The sequence below is a fragment of the Ranitomeya imitator genome, chromosome 6, assembly GCF_032444005.1.
Source record: "Ranitomeya imitator isolate aRanImi1 chromosome 6, aRanImi1.pri, whole genome shotgun sequence".
Classification (NCBI taxonomy): Eukaryota; Metazoa; Chordata; class Amphibia; order Anura; family Dendrobatidae; genus Ranitomeya; species Ranitomeya imitator.
This window is the reverse complement of record NC_091287.1, coordinates 331,679,345-331,701,423: the sequence shown is the minus strand read 5'-3', so window position 1 is coordinate 331,701,423 and position 22,079 is coordinate 331,679,345. Positions and strand designations below refer to the sequence as shown.

At 44.2% G+C, this 22,079-nt stretch overlaps 1 protein-coding gene across 1 annotated transcript in view; it reads right to left on the bottom strand.

Moving 5' to 3' along the window:
- Positions 1–22,079, bottom strand: part of CDKAL1 (CDK5 regulatory subunit associated protein 1 like 1) — a 1,139,765-nt gene that overhangs the window by 20,563 nt on the left and 1,097,123 nt on the right. The gene's annotated exons all lie outside the window — the stretch shown is intronic.

The window sequence follows — 22,079 nt, the reverse complement described above, 5'->3', positions numbered from 1 at the left end:
GATACCCCATATGTGGGGGTAAACCACTGTTTGGGCGCATGGGAGAGCTCGGAAGGGAAGGAGCGCCGTTTGACTTTTCAATGCAAAATTGACAGGAATTGAGATGGGACGCCATGTTGCGTTTGGAGAGCCACTGATGTGCCTAAACATTGAAACCCCCCACAAGTGACACCATTTTGGAAAGTAGACCCCCTAAGGAACTTATCTAGATGTGTGGTGAGCGCTTTGACCCACCAAGGGCTTCACAGAAGTTTATAATGCAGAGCCGTAAAAATAAAACAAACATTTTTTCCCACAAAAATTATTTTTTAGCCCCCAGTTTTGTATTTTCCCGAGGGTAAGAGGAGAAATTCGACCCCAAAAGTTGTTGTCCAATTTGTCCTGAGTACGCTGATACCCCATATGTGGAGGGAACCACCGTTTGGGCGCATGGGAGGGCTCGGAAGGGAAGGAGTGCCATTTGGAATGCAGACTTAGATGGAATAGTCTGCAGGCGTCACTTTGCGTTTGCGGAGCCCCTAATGTACCTAAACAGTAGAAACCCCCCACAAGTGACCCCATATTGGAAACTAGACCCCCCAGGGAACTCATCTAGATGTGTTGGGAGAACTTTGAACCCCCAAGTGTTTCACTACAGTTTATAACGCAGAGCCGTGAAAATAAAAAATCTTTTTTTTTTCCCCACAAAAATTATTTTTTAGCCCCTAGTTTGTTTTTTCCCAAGGGTAACAGGAGAAATTGGACCCCAAAAGTTGTTGTCCTATTTGTCCTGAGTACGCTGATACCCCATATGTTGGGGCAAACCCCTGTTTGGGCACACGGGAGAGCTCGGAAGGGAAGGAGCACTGTTTTACTTTTTCAACGCAGAATTGGCTGGAATTGAGATCGGACGCCATGTCGTGTTTGGAGAGCCCCTGATGTGCCTAAACAGTGGAAACCCTCCAATTATAACTGAAGCCCTAATCCAAACACACCCCTAACCCTAATTCCAACGGTAACCCTAACCACACCCCTAACCCTGACACACCCCTAATCCCAACCCTATTCCCAACTGTAAATGTAATCTAAACCCTAACCTTAACTTTAGCCCCAACCCTAACTGTAGCCCCAACCCTAACCCTAACCCTAGCCCTAACCCTAACCCTAGCCCTAACCCTAGCCCCAACCCTAACCCTAGCCCTAACCCTAGCCCTAGCTGGAAAATGGATATAAATACATTTTTTTAATTTTTCCCTAACTAAGGGGGTGATGAAGGGGGGTTTGATTTACTTTTATAGCGGGGTTTTTAGCGGATTTTTATGATTGGCAGCCGTCACACACTGAAAGACGCTTTTTATTGCAAAAAATATTTTTTGCGTTACCACATTTTGAGAGCTATAATTTTTCCATATTTTGGTCCACAGAGTCATGTGAGGTCTTGTTTTTTGCGGGACGAGTTGACGATTTTATTGGTAACATTTTCAGGCACGTGACATTTTTTGATCGCTTTTTATTCCGATTTTTGTGAGGAAGAATGACCAAAAAACAGCTATTCATGAATTTCTTTCGGGGGAGGCGTTTATACCGTTCCGCGTTTGGTAAAATTGATAAAGCAGTTTTATTCTTCGGGTCAGTACGATTACAGCGACACCTCATTTATATCATTTTTTTATGTTTTGGCGCTTTTATACGATAAAAACTATTTTACGGAAAAAATAATTATTTTTGCATCGCTTTATTCTCAGGACTATAACTTTTTTATGTTTTTGCTGATGATGCTGTATGGTGGCTCATTTTTTGCGGGACAAGATGACGCTTTCAGCGGTACCATGGTTATTTATATCCATCTTTTTGATCGCGTGTTATTCCACTTTTTGTTCGGCGGTATGATAATAAAGCGTTGTTTTTTGCCTCTTTTTTTTTTTTCTTACGGTGTTTACTGAAGGGGTTAACTAGTGGGCCAGTTTTATAGGTCGGGCCGTTACGGACGCGGCGATACTAAATATGTGTACTTTTATTGTTTTTTTTTTTTTTATTTAGATAAAGAAATGTATTTATGGGAATAATATTATTTATTTTTTTTTCATTATTTTGGAATATTTTTTTTTATTTTTTTTTACACATTTGAAATTTTTTTTTTTAACTTTTTTACTTTGTCCCAGGGGGGGACATCACAGATCGTTGATCTGACAGTTTGCACAGCACTCTGTCAGATCACCGATCTGATAGGAGTGCAGGCTGCTTCACAGTGCCTGCTCTGAGCAGGCTCTGTGAAGCCACCTCCCTCCCTGCAGGACCCGGATCCGCGGCCATCTTGGATCCGGGCCTGGAGCAGGGAGGGAGGGAGGTAAGACCCTCGCAGCAATGCGATCACATCGCGTTGCTGCGGGGGGCTCAGGGAAGCCCGCAGGGAGCCTTCTCCCTGCGCGGTGCTTCCCTGCAGCGCCGGCACATCGCGATCATCTTTGATCGCGGTGTGCCGGGGGTTAATGTGCCGGGGGCGGTCTTTGACCGCTCCTGGCACATAGTGCCGGATGTTAGCTGCGATAGGCAGCTGACACCCGGCCGCGATCGGCGGCGCTCCCCCCGTGAGCGCTGCCGATCGCATATGACGTACTATTGCGTCCTTGGGAAGTAAAGCCCACCCCACATGGACGCAATAGTACGTCTAATGGCAGAAAGGGGTTAATGATCTGGCCATTTTTTGCAATTCTGACCAGTGTCCCTTTATGAGGTAATAACTCAGGAACGCTTCAACGGATCCTAGCGATTCTGAGACTGTTTTTTCGTGACATATTGGGCTTCGTGTTAGTAGTAAAGTTAGGTCAATACTTTTTGCGTTTATTTGTGAAAAAAAATCAGAAATTTGGCAAAAATTTTGCAATTTTCAAACCAGTTAAACCAGAGAGTTATGTGACACAAAATAGTTAATAAATAACATTTCCCACATGTATACTTTACATCAGCACAATTTTGGAAACAAATTTTTTTTTTGCTAGGAAGTTATAAGGGTTAAAATTTGACCAGCGATTTCTCATTTTTACAACAGAATTTACAAAACAATTTTTTTTAGGGACCACCTCACATTTGAAGTTAGTTTGAGGGGTCTATATGGATGAAAATACCCAAAAGTGACAACATTCTAAAAACTGCACCCCTCAAGGTGCTCAAAACTACAGAAGTCTATTAACCCTTCAGATGCTTCACATCAGAAGCAACATGGATGGAAAAAAATGAACATTTAACTTTTTAGTCACAAAAATGATCTTTTAGCAACAATTTTTTTATTTTCCCAAGGGTAAAAGGAGAAACTGGACCCCGAAAGTTATTGTACAATTTGTCCTGAGTACGCCGATACCCCATATGTGGGGGGGAACCACTGGTTGGGTGTACGACAGGGATCGGAAGGGAAGGAGCGCCATTTGACTTTTTGAATGAAAAATTGACTCCAATCTTAAGGTACCGTCACACTAAGCGACGCTGCAGTGATACCGACAACGATGTCGATCGCTGCAGCGTTGCGGTTTGGTCGCTGGAGAGCTGTCACACAGACAGCTCTCCAGCGACCAACGATCCCGAGGTCCCCGGTAACCAGGGTGAACATCGGGTTACTAAGCGCAGGGCCGCGCTTAGTAACCCGATGTTTACCCTGGTTACCAGCGTAAACGTTAAAAAAACAAACACTACATACTTACCTTCCGCTGTCTGTCCCCCGGCGCTGTGCTTTCCTCTGCACCGTCAGCGCCGGTCAGCCGGAAAGCAGAGCGGTGACGTCACCGCTCTGCTTTCCGGCTGGCTGGCGCTGACACAGGATGCAGGAGGAGTGCAGAGAAGCAGAGCGCCGGGGACAGACAGCTGAAGGTAAGTATGTAGTGTTTGTTTTTTTAATGTTTACGCTGGTAACCAGGGTAAACATCGGGTTACTAAGCGCGGCCCTGCGCTTAGTAACCCGATGTTTACCCTGGTTACCAGTGAAGACATCGCAGGATCGGTGTCACACACGCCGATCCAGCAATGTCAGCGGGAAGTCCAGCGACGAAATAAAGTTCTGGACTTTCCTCAGCGACCAACGATCTCCCAGCAGGGGCCTGATCGTTTGTCGCTGTCACACATAACGATTTCCTTAACGATATCGTTGCTACGTCACAAAAAGCAACGATATCGTTAACGATATCGTTATGTGTGACGGTACCTTTAATCGGACACCATGTCACATTTGGAGAGCCCCTGTGTGCCTAAACATTGGAGCTCCCCCACATGTGACCCCATGTTGGAAACTAGACCCCCCAAGGAACTTATCTAGATGTATAGTAAGCACTTTGAACCCCCAGGTGCTTAACAAATCTATCCGTAAAAATGAAAAAGTACTTTATATTTACAAAAAAATTCTTTAAGCCTCAATTTTCTCATTTTTACATGGGCAACAGGATAAATTGGATCGTAAAATTTATTGTAAAATTTGTCCTGAGTACACCGATACCTCACATGTGGGGGTAAACCACTGTTTAGGCACAGGCAAGGCTCAGAAGGAAAGGAGTGCCATTTGACTTTTTGAATGAAAAATTAGCTCCAATCGTTAGCGGACACCATGTCGCGTTTGGAGAGCCCCTGTGTGCCTAAACATTGGAGCTCCCCCACAAGTGACCCCATTTTGGAAACTAGACCTTCCAAGGAACTAATCTAGATGTGTGAGGAGCACTTGGAACCCCCAAGTGCTTCACAGAAGTTTATAACGCATAGCCGTGAAAATAAAAAATCATTTTTCTTTCCTCAAAAATTATTTTTTAGCCCGCAATTTTTTATTTTCACAAGGGTAACAGGAGAAATTGGACCCCAAAGGTTGTTGTCCAGTTTGTCCTGAGTACGCTGATACCCCATATGTGGGGGGTAAACCACTGTTTGGGCACACGTCAGGGCTCGGAAGGGAAGTAGTGACGTTTTGAAATGCAGACTTTGTTGGAATGGTCTGCGGGCGTCACATTGCGTTTGCAGAGCCCCTGATGTGTCTAAACAGTAGAAACCCCCCCACAATTGACCCTATTTTGGAACCTAAACCCCCCCCAAGGAACTTATCTAGATGTGTGGTGAGCACTGTGAACCCTCAAGTGCTTCACAGAAATTTATAACGCAGAGCCATGAAAATAAAAAATCATTTTTTTTCCACAAAAATAAGGTTTTAGCCCCCATTTTTTTATTTTCCCAAGGGTAACAGGAGAATTTAGACCACCAAAGTTGTTGTGAAATTTTTCCTGAGTACGCTGATACCCAATATGTTTGGGTAAACCACTGTTTGGGCACACGTCGGGGCTCGGAAGGGAAGGAGCACCATTTGACTTATTGAATGCAAGATTGGCTGGAATCAATGGTGGCATCATGTTGCGCTTGGAGACCCCTGATGTGCCTAAACAGTGGAAACCCCTCAATTCTAACTCCAACACTAACCCCAACACACCCCTAACCCTAATCCCAACACTAACCAGAATCCTAATAACAACCCTAACCTATCACAGTGATCAAAATGTACCTGTAACGAATCTGCCGGCCGGCAGATTCGGCGGGTGAACTGCGCTTGCGCCCGCCATTTTGGAAGCTGTTTTCCATGCATTGTACAGTACAATGTAAACGTATGGAAAACAGATTCCACAGTGCACATGTTGTGGAAAAAAAAGCGCGGAAACGCAGCGTTGTTTTTTCCGCAGCATGTCAATTCTTTGTGCGGATTCCTCAGCGGTTTACACCTGCTCCTCAATAGGAATCCGCAGGTGTAAAACCGCAGGTGGAATCTGCACAAAAACCGCAGGTAATCTGCAGTGCGGTTTACCTGCGGATTTTGCAAAAACAGTGCAAAAACAGTGCGGAAAAATCCGCACACCAATCCGCAACGTGTGCACATAGCCTAAGTATGTTGAGAAAAGAACTTTAACACTGAGTCACACGCTGCACTGCTAAGTATTGAGATTCCTTCCTAAATATCCAAACAGTATACTTCTCCTTTACTTGCATATTTTACTTGTACATAGAGATACATTTATATATACCAGTATTTCTCTATATACCTGTATTTTATTGGGGAAATAAAAATCATAGATTATTTTGCCTATAAAATTACTAAAACAACGTAAACTACAAAAATCACATCTACTATATAATTGTCTAAGGGTCACTTCCGTCTTTCTGTCTGTCTGCCTGTAATGGAAATCCCAAGTCGCTGATTGGTCGTGGCAAAACAGCCACGACCAATCAGTGACGGGCACAGTCTGGTGGCAAAATGGCCGCTCCTTACTCACCGCAGTCAGTGCCAGCTCCATACTCCCCTCCAGTCAGCACCTATGCAGCATCAATAGTAAAAAGATCTAATGTTAAAAATAATTAAAAAAATAAAAAATAGTTATATACTCACCGTTCGTCGGCCCCTTGGATCCAGAACAGGCCTTTCCCGCTCCTCGCGACGCTCCGGTGACCGCTCCATGCATGTGCATTGCGGTCTCGCGAGATGATGACGTTGTGGTCTCGCGAGACCGCAATGCACTCTTGGGACCAGAGCGCGCGAGGGGCATCGGTAAACGCTTCGCCTGGATCCGGGGGCCAACGGAAGGTGAGTATATAACTATTTTTTATTTTAATTCTTTTTTTTAACAGGGATATGATGCCCACATTGCTATATACTACGTGGGCCGTGCAATATACTATGTGGGTCCTGCAATATACTACGCGGGCTGTACAATATACTGCGTGGGCTGTGCAATATATTGTGTGGGCTGTGCAATATACTGCGTGGGCTGTGCAATATACTGCGTGGGCTGTGCAAGATACTGCGTGGGCTGTGCAAGATACTGCGTGGGCTGTGCAATATACTGCGTGGGCTGTGCAATATACTGCGTGGGCTGTGCAATATACTGCGCGGGCTGTGCAATATACTGTGTGCGCTGTGCAATATACTGCATGGGCTGTGCTATACACTACGTGGGCTGGGCTATACACTACGTGGCTTGTGCTATACACTACGTGGCCTGTGTTATACACCACGTGGGCTGTGTTATACACTACGTGGGCTGTGTTATATACTACGTGGGCTGTGTTATACACTACGTGGGCTGTGTTATATACTGCGTGCATGGGCTGTTATATACAGTACATGGCCTGTATTATACACTACGTGGCCTGTGTTATACACCACGTGGGCTGTGTTATATACTACGTGGGCTGTGTTATACACTACGTGGGCTGTGTTATATACTGCGTGCATGGGCTGTTATATACTATGTGAGCTGTGTTATATGCTACGTGGGCTGTTATAAACTACGTGGCTGTGTTATATGCTATGTGGGCTGTTATACACTCCGTGGGATGTGCTATGTACTACGTGGCTGTGCTATATACTCCGTGGGCTGTGTTATATACTATGTGGCTGTGCTATATACTCCGTGGGCTGTGCTATATACTCCGTGGGCTGTGCTATATACTACATGGCTATGCTTTGTATATGCATGTGTAATGTTCAAAAGTGTATAATGTATTATTATGTGCATATTTCATATATGTGACTGTGATGGAGGGCCCCAAACTGAAAAGGTAGAAAAATTCCTGTGATTAAAAATACAAAAGTTGCTGCTGGATGTTGCTGCCAGTGTATCTGTGGCTCAGTGACAGCAGCACTCTAGACCTTGGGGTGGCGGAGAGGGTAGTGATTCCTGTGAATGGGGTGTGTGATACGCCTATGTAACAGGGGTGTGTGATTCATCGTAATTATTCAACTATTTATTATGTTATTGATTTGTTCTAATTATTTCTTACACAATAGGGGGTAGGTGATTACCGAAAGGTAATATGTAATTGTAAGTGGGGGGGGGGGGGGGGGGGGAAGGGGTGAGGGGGTGGAGGTAACTCATTATTATGCCAAGGTGGGTGGCTGACGGATGATTGCTACATTGCCTTACGTACACCAGGCTTCTGGATGGCTGATATGATACTGTAAAGTATAAAGAAACTAAAGGTACCGTCACACATAACGATATTGTTAACGATATCGTTGCTATTTGTGACGTAGCAACGATATCGTTAATGAAATCGTTATGTGTGACAGCGACCAACGATCAGGCCCCTGCTGGGAGATCGTTGGTCGCTGAATAAAGTCCAGAACTTTATTTCGTCGCTGGACTCCCTGGAGACATCGCTGGATCGGCGTGTGTGACACCGATCCAGCGATGTCTTCACTGGTAACCAGGGTAAACATCGGGTAACTAAGCGCAGGGCCGCGCTTAGTAACCCGATGTTTACCCTGGTTACCATGCTAAAAGTAAAAAAAACCAAACACTAGATACTTACCTACAGCCGTCTGTCCTCCAGCGCTGTGCTCTGCACTCCTCCTGTACTGGCTGTGAGCCGGAAAGCAGAGCGGTGACGTCACCGCTCTGCTTTCCGGCTCACAGACAGTACAGGAGGAGAGCAGAGAAGCAGAGCGCAGCGCTGGAGGACAGACAGCGGTAGGTAAGTATCTAGTGTTTGTTTTTTTTTACTTTTAGCATGGTAACCAGGGTAAACATCGGGTTACTAAGCGCGGACCTGCGCTTAGTTACCCGATGTTTACCCTGGTTACCGGCATCGTTGGTCGCTGGAGAGCGGTCTGTGTGACAGCTCTCCAGCGACGCTGCAGCGATCCGGATCGTTGTCTGTATCGCTGCAGCGTCGCTTAATGTGAAGGGGCCTTAACATTCAACATAAAGGCCCCTTCACATTAAGCGCAGGTCCGCGCTTAGTAACCCGATGTTTACCCTGGTTACCATGCTAAAAGTAAAAAAAAACAAACACTAGATACTTACCTACCGCTGTCTGTCCTCCAGCGCTGCGCTCTGCTTCTCTGCTCTCCTCCTGTACTGGCTGGGAGCCGGAAAGCAGAGCGGTGACGTCACCGCTCTGCTTTCCGGCTCACAGCCAGTACAGGAGGAGTGCAGAGCACAGCGCTGGAGGACAGACAGCGTTAGGTAAGTATCTAGTGTTTTTTTTTTTTACTTTTAGCATGGTAACCAGGGTAAACATCGGGTTACTAAGCGCGGCCCTGCGCTTAGTTACCCGATGTTTACCCTGGTTACCAGTGAAGACATCGCTGGATCGGTGTCACACACGCCGATCCAGTGATGTCTCCAGGGAGTTCAGCGACGAAATAAAGTTCTGGACTTTCTTCAGCGACCAACGATCTCCCAGCAGGGGCCTGATCGTTGGTCGCTGTCACACATAACGATTTCATTAACGATATCGTTGCTACGTCACAAATAGCAACGATATCGTTAACAATATCGTTATGTGTGAAGGTACCTTTAGGAAACATTCAGCAGATTTATAAGCCCTCTAGAGAATTAATACAAGAGTGGAGCATAGCTGTGTTACTCGGAACATCGAGCATTCAAGCTTACGCCTTCTAATTCTATGCTTTGTATTTACGGACAGAGCATTGTATGCATCAAGCAGCTTCTTCAAACGAAGAGATGACACACGCTATTTCCTCAGGACTCATCCCTGTGACTTTCTGTCCAGAAAGTAAGAGTTCATGGGAACATTCATGTATAGCTAGTTCTAATGAGTATCCATTCCAGGAGAGGCCAACACCGAGACGTTAATAAGCCTACGCGGCTTTTATACAGTATGGGGCAACTAAAGAGGTTATCTGTTCTCATTGTCACGGCTCCTTCTTTTAATTTGCCTGAAGACATTTTGGGAAGTTTCTTGCAGCGACATTCTCCAGACTTCTGAGTGTTTGAGTGGGTGTCTTGAAACCCAATTCTCCTCTTTCATTTCACAGTCAGCCAGGTTTAACGGTAGCTAATAAGAGGATGAAATCCAGCGAGACATTAAATGCCAGAGAGGTCACATTCTACAGTACAACAGAGTCGCTGGGCCCCAGATAATCTCTCTGGATTTAATGTACTTGTTACGGATTTTGTACTTTTTCCCATGATATCTGTTCCCCAACAGCCATTTTCTGTGTAAGAGTTACATTAACTTGGGCAGTAGCTTACCTTCATAACTCTCTGTTGCCAGCTTGCTCATGTCTGTGACCTTGAGTTTCTGTCATTACTTATATTCCTTTCTTTCTTTTCTCCTTTTAATTCCACACTGTTATATATGTGAACGTACATGTTAACTAGTAAGATTTACTAAACTACATTTACTGTTTGGTGGTTTACCTAACTGGGTGTGAACTCACAGTATCATTACAGATTCACAAAAGTTTTACAGGTGGCGCTAGAGTTCTAGTTCTCCTTCTTTCTGAAGACACAATTTACATATTTACCTATCCAGACGAGCATGCATGGCTTAGAAGCCTCCTCACTCTGACTTACCAGGCTTGCTTGTCACACTCCACATGGAGAAAGGTCTTTTAGAAAAATACTCATTCTGCCCTGCTCACACTTATTATCATTCTGTAAGGTATTATAACATAAATGACTGTATAGGGTATGGATTGCCTATCACTAAACCTGCACCAGGAAAACATAACCAATTATATTTTCTGCATTTATTTAATAATAGAATTTATAAAAGAAACATCTACACATTTAAAGGGGTCTCAATTAATTTTCCCTTTATGAAATAACTGCTGATCCACAATATACGCAAGTTCACCAAGGTCCGAATTCGTCAAGATTGGAATGAACACCACCAGCCCTGCTGAGGGAGTGTGTCGGAGTCAGATGCTCCTGATTCATTAAGAGGCGCATGTCTCTTAATGAATCCAACACGTCTGAAAAGTAGCATGTGCCTCGCCACCAATCTTACTCCAGTCTGATTGGAGTAAGATTTCTAATATAAGGTACACCACCGCTCATCATGAATTAGATGAGCGGTGGCATCACACCCCAATTCAGCTCCAGCTCCACCCATTTCGGCGGAATTGAGCAAGACCACATGAAAACACCAAGAGTTATATTTTCTTTGCGCAAACTTGAATCGCACAAAAAATTGCAGCTTATCAAATTGTATTACTCCAGAAATCTGACAAAAACACTGATGAATCAGGGTTTAAGTCAAAGAACATGTACTACGAATATGTCCTCAGTCAACTGCGGTTTAATTCTTGTGCTCGGCTGTTTCTGAACCTCTTGGGGCTTCTCCAGATGTTTGGTTGCAAAAAACTGACCAATTTTTATCAGTGTTTAGGATCAGATTGGTCACTGTGGAAGTTTTTACATGAAACTTTCATCTGTTTTTCTGGTATGCAAAGATAGACCGATGGAGGTTTCTCAAGCTTCTCCTTTCAGTCAGTGAAAAACAGAACACAGATGGCGTTTGACTGCTGTCTGATTTTTTCACTGACCCATTGCATTGGCAAGGGTGATTAGAGACTTGAATCAAATCTGAAAATGCCCAAGGATTTGATGCAGACCGCTCAGTCTGCAAAAATACAAGGCCATGTAGACAGTCTGACAGACAGTGATAAATACACGTTCTATCAGTGAAAAACCATAATAGAACTCATACATGAATTGCTGATGTCTGAGTGAGCTGTAATATGGAGTGAGCCACACTCAGGCTTGGCCACCACTACACGTAGCTGCTGGTCGCCTCTGTACTGTGACATAACTATGTGAATTATCTGTTCTGTGACATACTTGTGTGGATAATACACGGAGGGCATTATCCACTGGAGTGTTTATTAGTCATGTTTGTGGCTTCAACTGTATTTGTTATCCCTGTTTGTGGCACCATTTTGTGCAAAACCCATGTATAGTGATACACTGTCGCCATGAGTGTGTGCATCACTTCTGCACTGAAGAAGGAATAGAGATCCAGCAGGCTGTGACAATGGACCGCAAGGTCAGGTGCCTAAGCAAGTTACAAATGGATGTCTTTTCTCCAGGAATAAAGGTTAAGTGGTTGCCTGGGCCTATGATATTGATAACTTATTCTTTTGATAGGTCATCATTATCAAATCTATGGGGGTCTGACACCCAACACCCCCACCAATCAGGCTGTTTTAATCTCTGGTGGTGGACGTAAAGGAGCTTCACAGCGCAGCGCTGAACAACGTGTAGTAACCGCCACCAAGAACTACACATCAGCTCCTAGTCCTCTCTTGAACAGTTTTCAACAACTAATAAGTAATGAAGGGATCATTTTTTTACTATTACACTGTGACTATGATTCCTGAGCTTTCACTTCCGTTTGCTATTTATCTGGAACTGTGATATAACTGTAGCAATTCATTCTGAGACATCGCTGTGTGCATTTTAAAGCATAGGTATCTTCAAAGGCAAAGAAAAGTGTACAAAAGATAAAAAAAATCAAAGTACCAGCTTTAAGGCCGGGAAACATGTAAGCCTGAGAGAAATATTATGGATGGGCAGCAAAACACAATTAGCCAATATAATTCAATGAGATGCCCGACCACAAAACAGAAAACGTGTACTTCATAGTTTCCAGAAAAGAAATATGAAGATCGAGAGGTCAACTTTTCTGTGCACAGAAATATACTGTATGAGGAATAATAAAAATTATTAAATTAAGAAGCAGATAATTAAAAAACAAAAAACTTTCTTTAAGAAACTGGCTTACTAGAACCAAAACAATGATAATTTAAACATATTACCATTACATAGTGCATACGTCTCTCCATATGCATCTTACCTCTACAGCAGTCTCATAGACAGCGAATGAAGCAGTGGTCAAGCCTGAGCACTACCGACCCCACTTACGCAGGAAACTCTGGGACCCCTATTCTCCTTCGGCCTCATTCAGACATCAGTGATTTTTCAAGACATGCCAAAAAAGGCATGAGTGTCATCAATGTTTTAGATCCAAGTTTCAGCAATGATAGGTCGGTTTTTATCATCAGTGTTTCATCAGTGATATTCATTTATGGAAATACTAGATGGTGGCCTGATTCTAACGCATCAGGTATTCTAGAATATGCATGTCCACGTAGTATATTGCACAGCCCACGTAGTATATTGCCCAGCCATGTAGTATATTGCCCAGCCACGTAGTATATTGCCCAGCCATGAAGTATATTGCCCAGTCACATAGTATATTGCCCAGCGACGTAGTATATTGCACAGCGATGTAGTATACAGCACAGACACGTAGTATATTGCCCAGTCACGTAGTATACAGCACAAACACATAGTATATTGCCCAGTCACGTAGTATATTGCCCAGCTACGTAGTATATTGCCCAGCCACGTAGTATATTGCCCAGCCAAGTAGTATATTGCCCAGCGGCATAGTATACAGCACAGACACGTAGTATATTGCCCAGCTACGTAGTATATTGCCCAGTCACGTAGTATATTGCCCAGCCACGTAGTATATTGCCCAGTCACATAGTATATTGCCCAGCTACGTAGTATATTGCACAGCGACGTAGTATATTGCCCAGTCACATAGTATATTGCCCAGCCACATAGTATATTGCCCAGTCACGTAGTATATTGCCCAGTCACGTAGTATATTGCCCTGTCACATAGTATATTGCCCAGCCATGTACTATATTGCCCAGCGACGAAGTATACAGCACAGAGCCACGTAGTATACAGCACAGAGCCGCATAGTATATTGCCCAGCTACGTAGTATATTGCCCAGTCACGTAGTATATTGCCCAGTCACGTAGTATATTGCCCAGTCACGTAGTATATTGCCCAGCTACGTAGTATACAGCACAGAGCCATGTAGTATACAGCACAGAGCCACGTAGTATACTGCCCAGTCACGTAGTATATAGCACAGCCCACACAGTATATAACAGTGGCCACGTAACATATAGCACAGCCCACGGAGTATATAACACTGCCTATGTAATATACAGCACAGAGCCACGCGGTATGTAACACAGCCCACGTAGTATACAGCAGTGTGGGAACCATATCCCTGTTAAAAAAAATAATGAAAATAGAAAATAGTTATATACTCACCTCCTGGAATCCAGCGGAGCTTCGACGATAGGCACGCGGCTGCCGCCATCTTCCGTTCCCAGGATGCATTGCGAAATTACCCAGATGACTTAGAGGTATCGCGAGACTGCTAAGTCTTCTGGGTAATTTCGCAATGCATCGCTGGGAACGGAAGATGGCGGCAGTTGGGAACGGCTCAGCGGACAACGGAGGGTGAGCATAGCAGGTTTTTTGTTTTTTTATTATTTTTTTACATTACATTTTTTTTACTATTGATGCCGCATAGGCAGCATCAATAGTAAAAGGTTGGGGACACACAGGGTTAATAGCGGCGGTAACGGAGTGCGTTACCCGCGGCATAACGTGGTCCGTTACCGCTGGCATTAACCCTGTGTGAGCGGTGAGTGGAGTATGCGGGCGCCGGCCACTGACTGCGGGTAGTAAGGAGCGGCCATTTTCTTCCGGACTGTGCCTGTCGCTGATTGGTCGTGGCTGTTTTGCCGCGACCAATCAGCGACTTGGATTTCCAGGACAGACAGAGGCCGGGACCAATGAATATCCGTGACAGACAGACAGAAAGAGAGAAGTGACCCTTAGACAATTATATAGTAGATAAATTGCAAACCTTGTCCTATATATTACAATGTTAATCACAGACAGCACAGGGATTACACACTGATGCCATCCGTGTGCTGTCTGTGATCTTCATGGACCCATAGACTTGTATCCTTAATTTTCATCCGCAATGCTGACAGAGAAACAGAAAAAACAGCCCCATGACTATAATGGTTATGTGTTCTATCCATGAAAAGCTAGGATAGAACACGTATGTGAAAAGCGGAGGCGTGAATGAGGTCTTATCTAAGGAAGATTTGGGAGGTCCTTATATAAAATTAGATTAACTTTGGCTAAACAAGATGACTTCAAATAAAATCGGTGGTTTAGTCCACTTTAATGTGTTTTGGGACGTGTTTTAGAGAAGTCTGATAACTACAAACCACTGTTCTTGTTTAATTTTTTGTAAATCAGTAGTACAATTGAAAGTTAGAAACATTATAATTAGAGATGGATGAATAAATTAGATGCTAATCGAATTTGTCTCAAATATTTGAAAACTTGCATAACTCATCAAATTCGAACAATCTGAAATTCACTAGCCAAAAATGGCATTTTATACAATGCAGAACACTGCATAAGCCAGAGAAGGCCGACATGACCTCGGGTGCAGCTGGGCGGTCTGCATCATAACGCCTTGCAGCTATCACATCACATGTATAGAATATCCAATAAGGGCGTCTGTCATGGCCTGTACAAAGCAGATACAAGAAATGTAGCAGCTATGTTATGGTAGATCTGGATAGTTAGAAGGCTGTAAAGATTTGAACACTGAACACTACAGAAACTGTGAGAACGGGTTTACATGTTGTTTTTTCTTTTCCCATCAATCGTAGCAAAAATGCAGTCTTCCCATGATTTTCCAAAATGTTATCAAAAAAGGGGCCGCAGTGTGTGAGCTCAGCCTTAAGATTGTGTGTGTGACAGCGGAGCAGTGAAGATATACGGTACGTACACGGTGCGTCACCACACTGTACTTCTTCATAAGATGAGGCCTGGTTTGGCACATGGAGAGGCAGGACATTAGTGATAGGGACCATCAATATTTATGCGCAATTTGATCAAAAACCACTACTGGTACCTTTTATTTTTAAAGTTTGCTGCAATACTGGAGCTCATGTAGTTTTGATTTGAGACTATGGTCAAAATTCTTGAGAATATTTGCAAAATCTGGCAAATTAATAATATAAAAGACTTTAATTGCATTATATCTCATCAGTGAAATCTGTCTTCATCTCTTCACACTGCATTTTTAATGCAGTGGCATCAAGATTTGCTTCAGTACCGAGAGGTTTACGATCTAAATGTACAACAATTAGAATAATTAGATGAAGCCAGCTATTCTCGCAATTGATAAAATCCTCTAACCCTCAATGTTTATGGTAAGAAAATATTTGGGGTGGAAAATCTGCAGAATATTACAGCAGCACCAAGTGAATGAAATCTCGTCCACACGTTGTGGAAAATATCTACATGTAAAATTGACGTGGTTGTGATTTTAAATTGCAGCATGTTTAGGTCATGGATTGGTTGGGAGTTTGTTGTAGATTTTGCACAGTGTGGATTTTGTGCAGATTACTAGCAGAAGAGCAGCAACATTTGAAAGTCTAGAAAAGTAATGCTGTTTGCAAAGTGTAAAATAAAAAAACAAAAAAAACCCTCCTTTGGTATTTCCGTGGCTCTTTTGCTGTCAGTGATGATGTCTTGCCTCACTGGTTGTTACCAGTGTTGGATGGGTGGATATAGTGGGTATGACTGTGTGCTGTATATTTCTTAGTGTATGTGTCAGCAGACATGGTGTTGCTTATTTTTACTACATTTTTACTAACACTCTGTATCCTACATACATGGCGCACTCTAGAGGCGCAATTCACCAAGACCATCAATTCTCTCGCTTGGTAGAGTCAGATGCTTCTGATTCATGAAGGTAGCTACATGTAACAGGCCAGAAATATTACATTACTCCTGGACTGGAGTAAAATTTCTGGCATGAGGAACATCACAGCTCGTCATAAATTAGATTGGCATCATGATCCATATGACATGCCAACTTCACGCATTTTGGAGTAGTTGGGGAAAAACTGGTGTGAAAACATCATCAAAAGTCGTAACAATTTTGCACAACCACAAATTGCGCCCAAATCTTGCAACATTGCAAAACAGTTTAACCCAGAATTCTAGCCAAACTGCTTTGATAAATCAGGGCCTAGACATGAATGATTGTTTATTAGAGAACTGCTGTATATCCACTGCCTTTATATTCTAGTATAGCAGCACCAGGAATCTACACTAAGTAACAAAATTGAGCAAACACCAAATAATAGAGTTCTATTACAAAATAGTATGCAATATGAACTATTCAACTTATTATTTCAAATGCATTGACAGAATGAGTGTTTTTAAGCATATACTTGCATCTAAAGAAACTCCGCCCTAGTAGAATACAATATCCTAAAAGGCCAAGGTAATGGAGCTAACATTACTCCTTGTATACCCTACAACGTGCACTCACTTGGTAATGTACACCCAGCTAATACAGCTAATGGATCTCATTTACTAGCTCATTCTTATATTGATGTGACTGATGGTTGCATTGATTGACTCTCTAAGTCTGGGAGTTCTCATGACAGAAGACCAACAAACAATGTTTGAGAAAACCCGCATGAGCAGTTGTTCTAAGGTAGGATGCAGCTAACCTTTCCCATCTGTCTGTTGGTAGCTGGAAGGCAGGATTTTTGTGTGGAGAAGAAATGCAGGGGATTAGCAGTCGGAGTGCTTGCTTGGGTGCACACGCTGTTTAAACAGCCACTATTTTAGAACAGCCACTAATTAATTCAAGCAGACCATATCCTCTCCCTCTTTATCTTTACCCTGACATCTGGGCCAGCATTTTCAACTTACTTATTATGACTACAAATACTTTCTTATTCTACATTAGATCCATGTTTCCTAATAAACACTGAAATGTTATGTAGATAGACTATCTTGAGCTGTAAAAAATTGTACATAACATATGGCTACATTCGGAAAAGAACACTCATCACAATATGTCAAGTTACAAAAGTCTGAACACACTTTGGAAAAAAAAGTGCAATGAAAATAAAGAGACATAAAACGCCAAAGTGACAGCTAACCATATGACGAGATATTGGAAGGAATAGGCAAGTTCAGCAAAATACAAATACATATCATGTTGGGCATGCAAAAAAGCTCATACAGGGGGAAGTACACGGTGTCTCTGATGCCACCCAAAGGGGCTGCTCTGTAAGTCAATGGACAACCCTAAAACTAGACGTGTCTGACAAAGCAGTGATACCCATGTGCTGAGAGTAGTGCCATGTTGCACTCCTTATCAGCACAAAGCAAAGTTCTGATCAGACACACGAGATGCCATATGCCTTTTAACGCATAATAAGATATCTTTCACAGAACTACACTGCTCAGAAAAATAAAGGGAACACTAAAATACCACATCCTAGATATCACTGAATGAAATATTTCAGTTGTAAATCTTTATTCATTACATAGTGGAATATGCTGAGAACAATAAAACATAAAAATGATCAATGCAAATCAAAATGAATATCACATGGAGGTCTGGATTTGGAATGATACTCAAAATCAGAGTGGAAAATCAAATTACAGGCTGATCCAACTTCAGTGGAAATGCCTCAATACAAGGAAATGATGTTCAGTTGTGTGTTGCCTCCATGTGTCTGTATGACCTCCCTACAATGCCTGGGCATGCTCCTGATGAGGCGGCAGATGGTCTCCTGAGGGATTTTCTCCCAGACCTGGACTGAAGCATCCGCCAACTCCTCGACAGTCTGTGGTGCAATGTGACATTGGTGGATGGTGCGAGACATGGTGAGAGACATGATGTCCCAGATACGTTCAATCGGATTCAGGTCTGGGGAATGGATGGGCCAGTCCATAGCTTCAATGCCTTCATCTTGCAGGAGCTGCTGACACACTCCAGCCACATTAAGTCTGGCATTGTCTTGCATTAGGAGGAACCCAGGGTCAACCACACCAGTATATGGTCTCACAAGGGTTTTGAGGATCTCATCTCGGTACCTAATGGAAGTCAGGCTACCTCTGGCAAACACATGGAGGGTTGTGCGGCTGTAAGTACTCGGGCAGAAATCCGAGAGTGGACCCTCTGGGTCGTGACTCTAGAGCCCCCGGGGTTGAGCGAACCAGATGGAATCACCCCCTATACAGGGAGTGTTAGGAGCAGGACCTCGGGGGAATGGAGACACAACAGCTAGAGCCAAAGGGGCGACCCAAGATAAAGAAGGAAACCACAGGCTATAAGGATGGCAGGGAATAATAGGAAAACAAGACTTAACTGAAAATGACTGGAACACGGAACGGCAGAACACAGCAGAAACACGGACTGGCAGGACTCAGCAGGAACACGGACCGGAAGGACTCAGCAGGAACACGAACAGGCAGGACACAGCAGGAACACGGGTTGGCAGAACACAGCAGGAACACGGACTAGCAGGATACAGCAGGAACACGGACTGGCAGGATACAGCAGGAACACGGACTGGCAGGATACAGCAGGAACACGGACCGGCAGGATACAGCAGGAACACGGACTGGCAGGATACAGCAGGAACACGGACTGGCAGTATACAACAGGAACACGGACTGGCAGGATACAGCAGGAACACGGACTGGCAGGATACAGCAGGAACACGGACATGCAGGACACAGCAGGAACACGGACAGGCAAGACACAGCAGGAACACGGACTGGCAGGACACTAAGACAAAGTAAAGACTGGGCTGAGAGAAGACACTGGTGCAGGGGAGCCTAGGGCATAGGGACACTGACGGCAGACAGTGCACCTACAAAGCAAAGGCGTCTTACCTAGGGAGACGCCGGGAAGAAATACCCGATGGGCGCCGCCATGTTGGGGCGGAGCCATCGGGTCACGACCTCCCAGAAGGCTCTGCGATGGAGGAGACGCGACCGCGCATGTGCAGAGGGACCGGACGCCGTGAGCCGGTGAAGGAGGAAGCAGAGCGGCGCTGGACAGGATCGCGATTGCGCCGAGGGACGGGAGAAGCCGGATAAGTATGCGCAGCGTTCGTAACAGTACCCCCCTCCTTAGTCCCCCTCTTTTTAAGGCTAGAAAGGAATCTTTTCATGATAAGAGGAGCATTGATGTTCTCTCGGGGCTCCCAGGACCTCTCCTCGGGACCAAATCCCTCCCAATCAATCAAAATATAAGTTTTACCCCTAACTACCTTTTTGGCAAGAATGTCTTTAACATTAAAGATTCCATTAGAAGTACAGAGCTGAGGAGAGGAAGAGGTAGCGGAGTGAAAACGATTAAAGACTGCAGGCTTGAGAAGAGACACATGGACGGCATTGGGAATGCGCAAAGAAGCAGGCAACGTCAACTTATAAGAAACATCATTAATGCGACTCAAGATAGGAAAAGGACCAATATAGCGGGGACCCAGTTTGCAAGAGGGAATTTTAAGCTTGATATAGCGAGAGGAAAGCCAAACTTTATCACCCGGAGAATATGGCGGAGCATCCAAATGCCTTTTGTCAGCAAACTTTTTCATATTAAGGCTAGCTCTCTCAAGAGCCACTTTGGTCTCACTCCAAATCGTAGAGAATTTCCGGGACAAGAAATCCGCTGCCGGTACCCCCGAGGAAAGAGAAACAGGAAGAGGAATGTTCGGATGTTGACCATAGACTACAAAAAAGGGAGTTTTGGAGGAAGACTCGCTGGGAAGATTGTTATATGAGAATTCGGCCCAGGGGGGAAGAGAGACCCAGTCATCTTGGTGTGCATTGGAGAAATGTCGCAGATATGTAGTCAGGACTTGATTAACTCGCTCCACTTGTCCGTTGGACTGAGGGTGATAGGCGGAAGAAAAGTCCAAGTTAACCTTTAATAGACTGCAGAGAGCCCTCCAAAAACGTGAGGTAAATTGTACTCCACGGTCTGAGACGATATGATGAGGAAAACCATGAGGACGGAAGACTTGGTGTAAACAGATCTTTGCCAACTCAGGAGCGGAAGGCAGACCAGGCAATGCGATGAAGTGAGCCATCTTGGAGAACCGATCTACAACAACCAAGATGACAGAGCAATTCGAGGAACAAGGTAGATCAGTGATGAAGTCCATAGCTATATGACTCCAAGGAACGGAAGGCACAGGCAGAGGATGCAGGAGACCGGAAGGAAGCTGCCTAGGGACTTTATTTTTTGCACAAGAAGGACAAGAAGCAATGAATTTGGTGACGTCTTGTCGGAGAGATGGCCACCAGTAATGCTGAGAGATAAGAGAAAGTGTCTTCTTGACTCCTACGTGACCTGCAATTTTGGAGGAGTGACCCCAACGTAAAACTCTCTCCTTGTCTTGGTTAGCCACAAGAGTCTTGCCAGGAGGAGTTGAAATCACTCTTAGAGGAGCAAGAGTGACGATCTTCGCAGGATCAATGATGTGAGCCGGAGAATCCTCTAGGTCCAGAGGCTGAAAGGATCTTGAAAGAGCATCTGCTTTGACATTCTTATTTCCGGGTCGGAAATGAAGTTCAAATTCAAATCATCCGAAAAATAAAGACCATCTGGCCTGTCGTGGATTTAGTCTTTGGGCAGACTGAATATAGGCCAGATTCTTGTGGTCTGTGTAAATGGTGAATGGATGAAGAGCCCCCTCAAGGAGATAACGCCATTCCTCCAAGGCTAGCTTGATAGCCAAAAGTTCTTTATCTCCAATAGAGTAGTTGCGCTCAGGAGCGGAAAAGGTTTTAGAAAAAAAACCACAGGTCACCAAACGTCCGGACGAGGATCTTTGCAAAAGTACAGCACCAGCTCCAATAGAGGATGCGTCGACCTCAAGGACAAATGGTCTATTAGCATCAGGACGATGAAGCACAGGGGCCGTAGCGAAGCTTTGTTTAAGAGACAGAAAGGACTCTTCAGCCTCAGGGGTCCAAAGACTGGAGTTGACTCCCTTGCGAACTAGAGCAGAGATAGGCTTGGTCATGGAAGAAAAATGAGGAATAAATTGTCTATAGTTGTTGGCAAAGCCAAGAAAATGTTGGATTGCTTTTGTTCCAAGAGGACGAGGCCAATTCAGGACAGCAGAAACCTTCTCTGGATCCATCTCTAAGCCAGATCTTGAGACAATATATCCCAGGAAGGGAAGAGAAGATTGTTCAAAGATGTACTTCTCAATCTTAGCGAACAGATGATTCTCTCTTAGCCTTTGCAGAACACGACGGACATCTCGCCTGTGAGTGGAGAGATCCGGAGAATGTCGTCAAGGTAAACTACGACCGAGGAGTAGAGAAGATCCCGAAATACATCGTTCACAAATTCCTGGAAAACCGCGGGGGCGTTGCAGAGACCAAACGGCATAACCAAGTACTCGTAGTGACCGTCATGAGTATTGAAGGCAGTCTTCCACTCATCGCCTGCACGAATACGAACCAAATTATATGCGCCACGTAGATCTAATTTGGTAAAAATTTGCGCACCCCGAAGACGGTCGAAGAGTTCCGGAATGAGTGGCAGAGGATATTTATTCTTCACCGTGATGTTGTTTAGGCCTCGATAATCAATG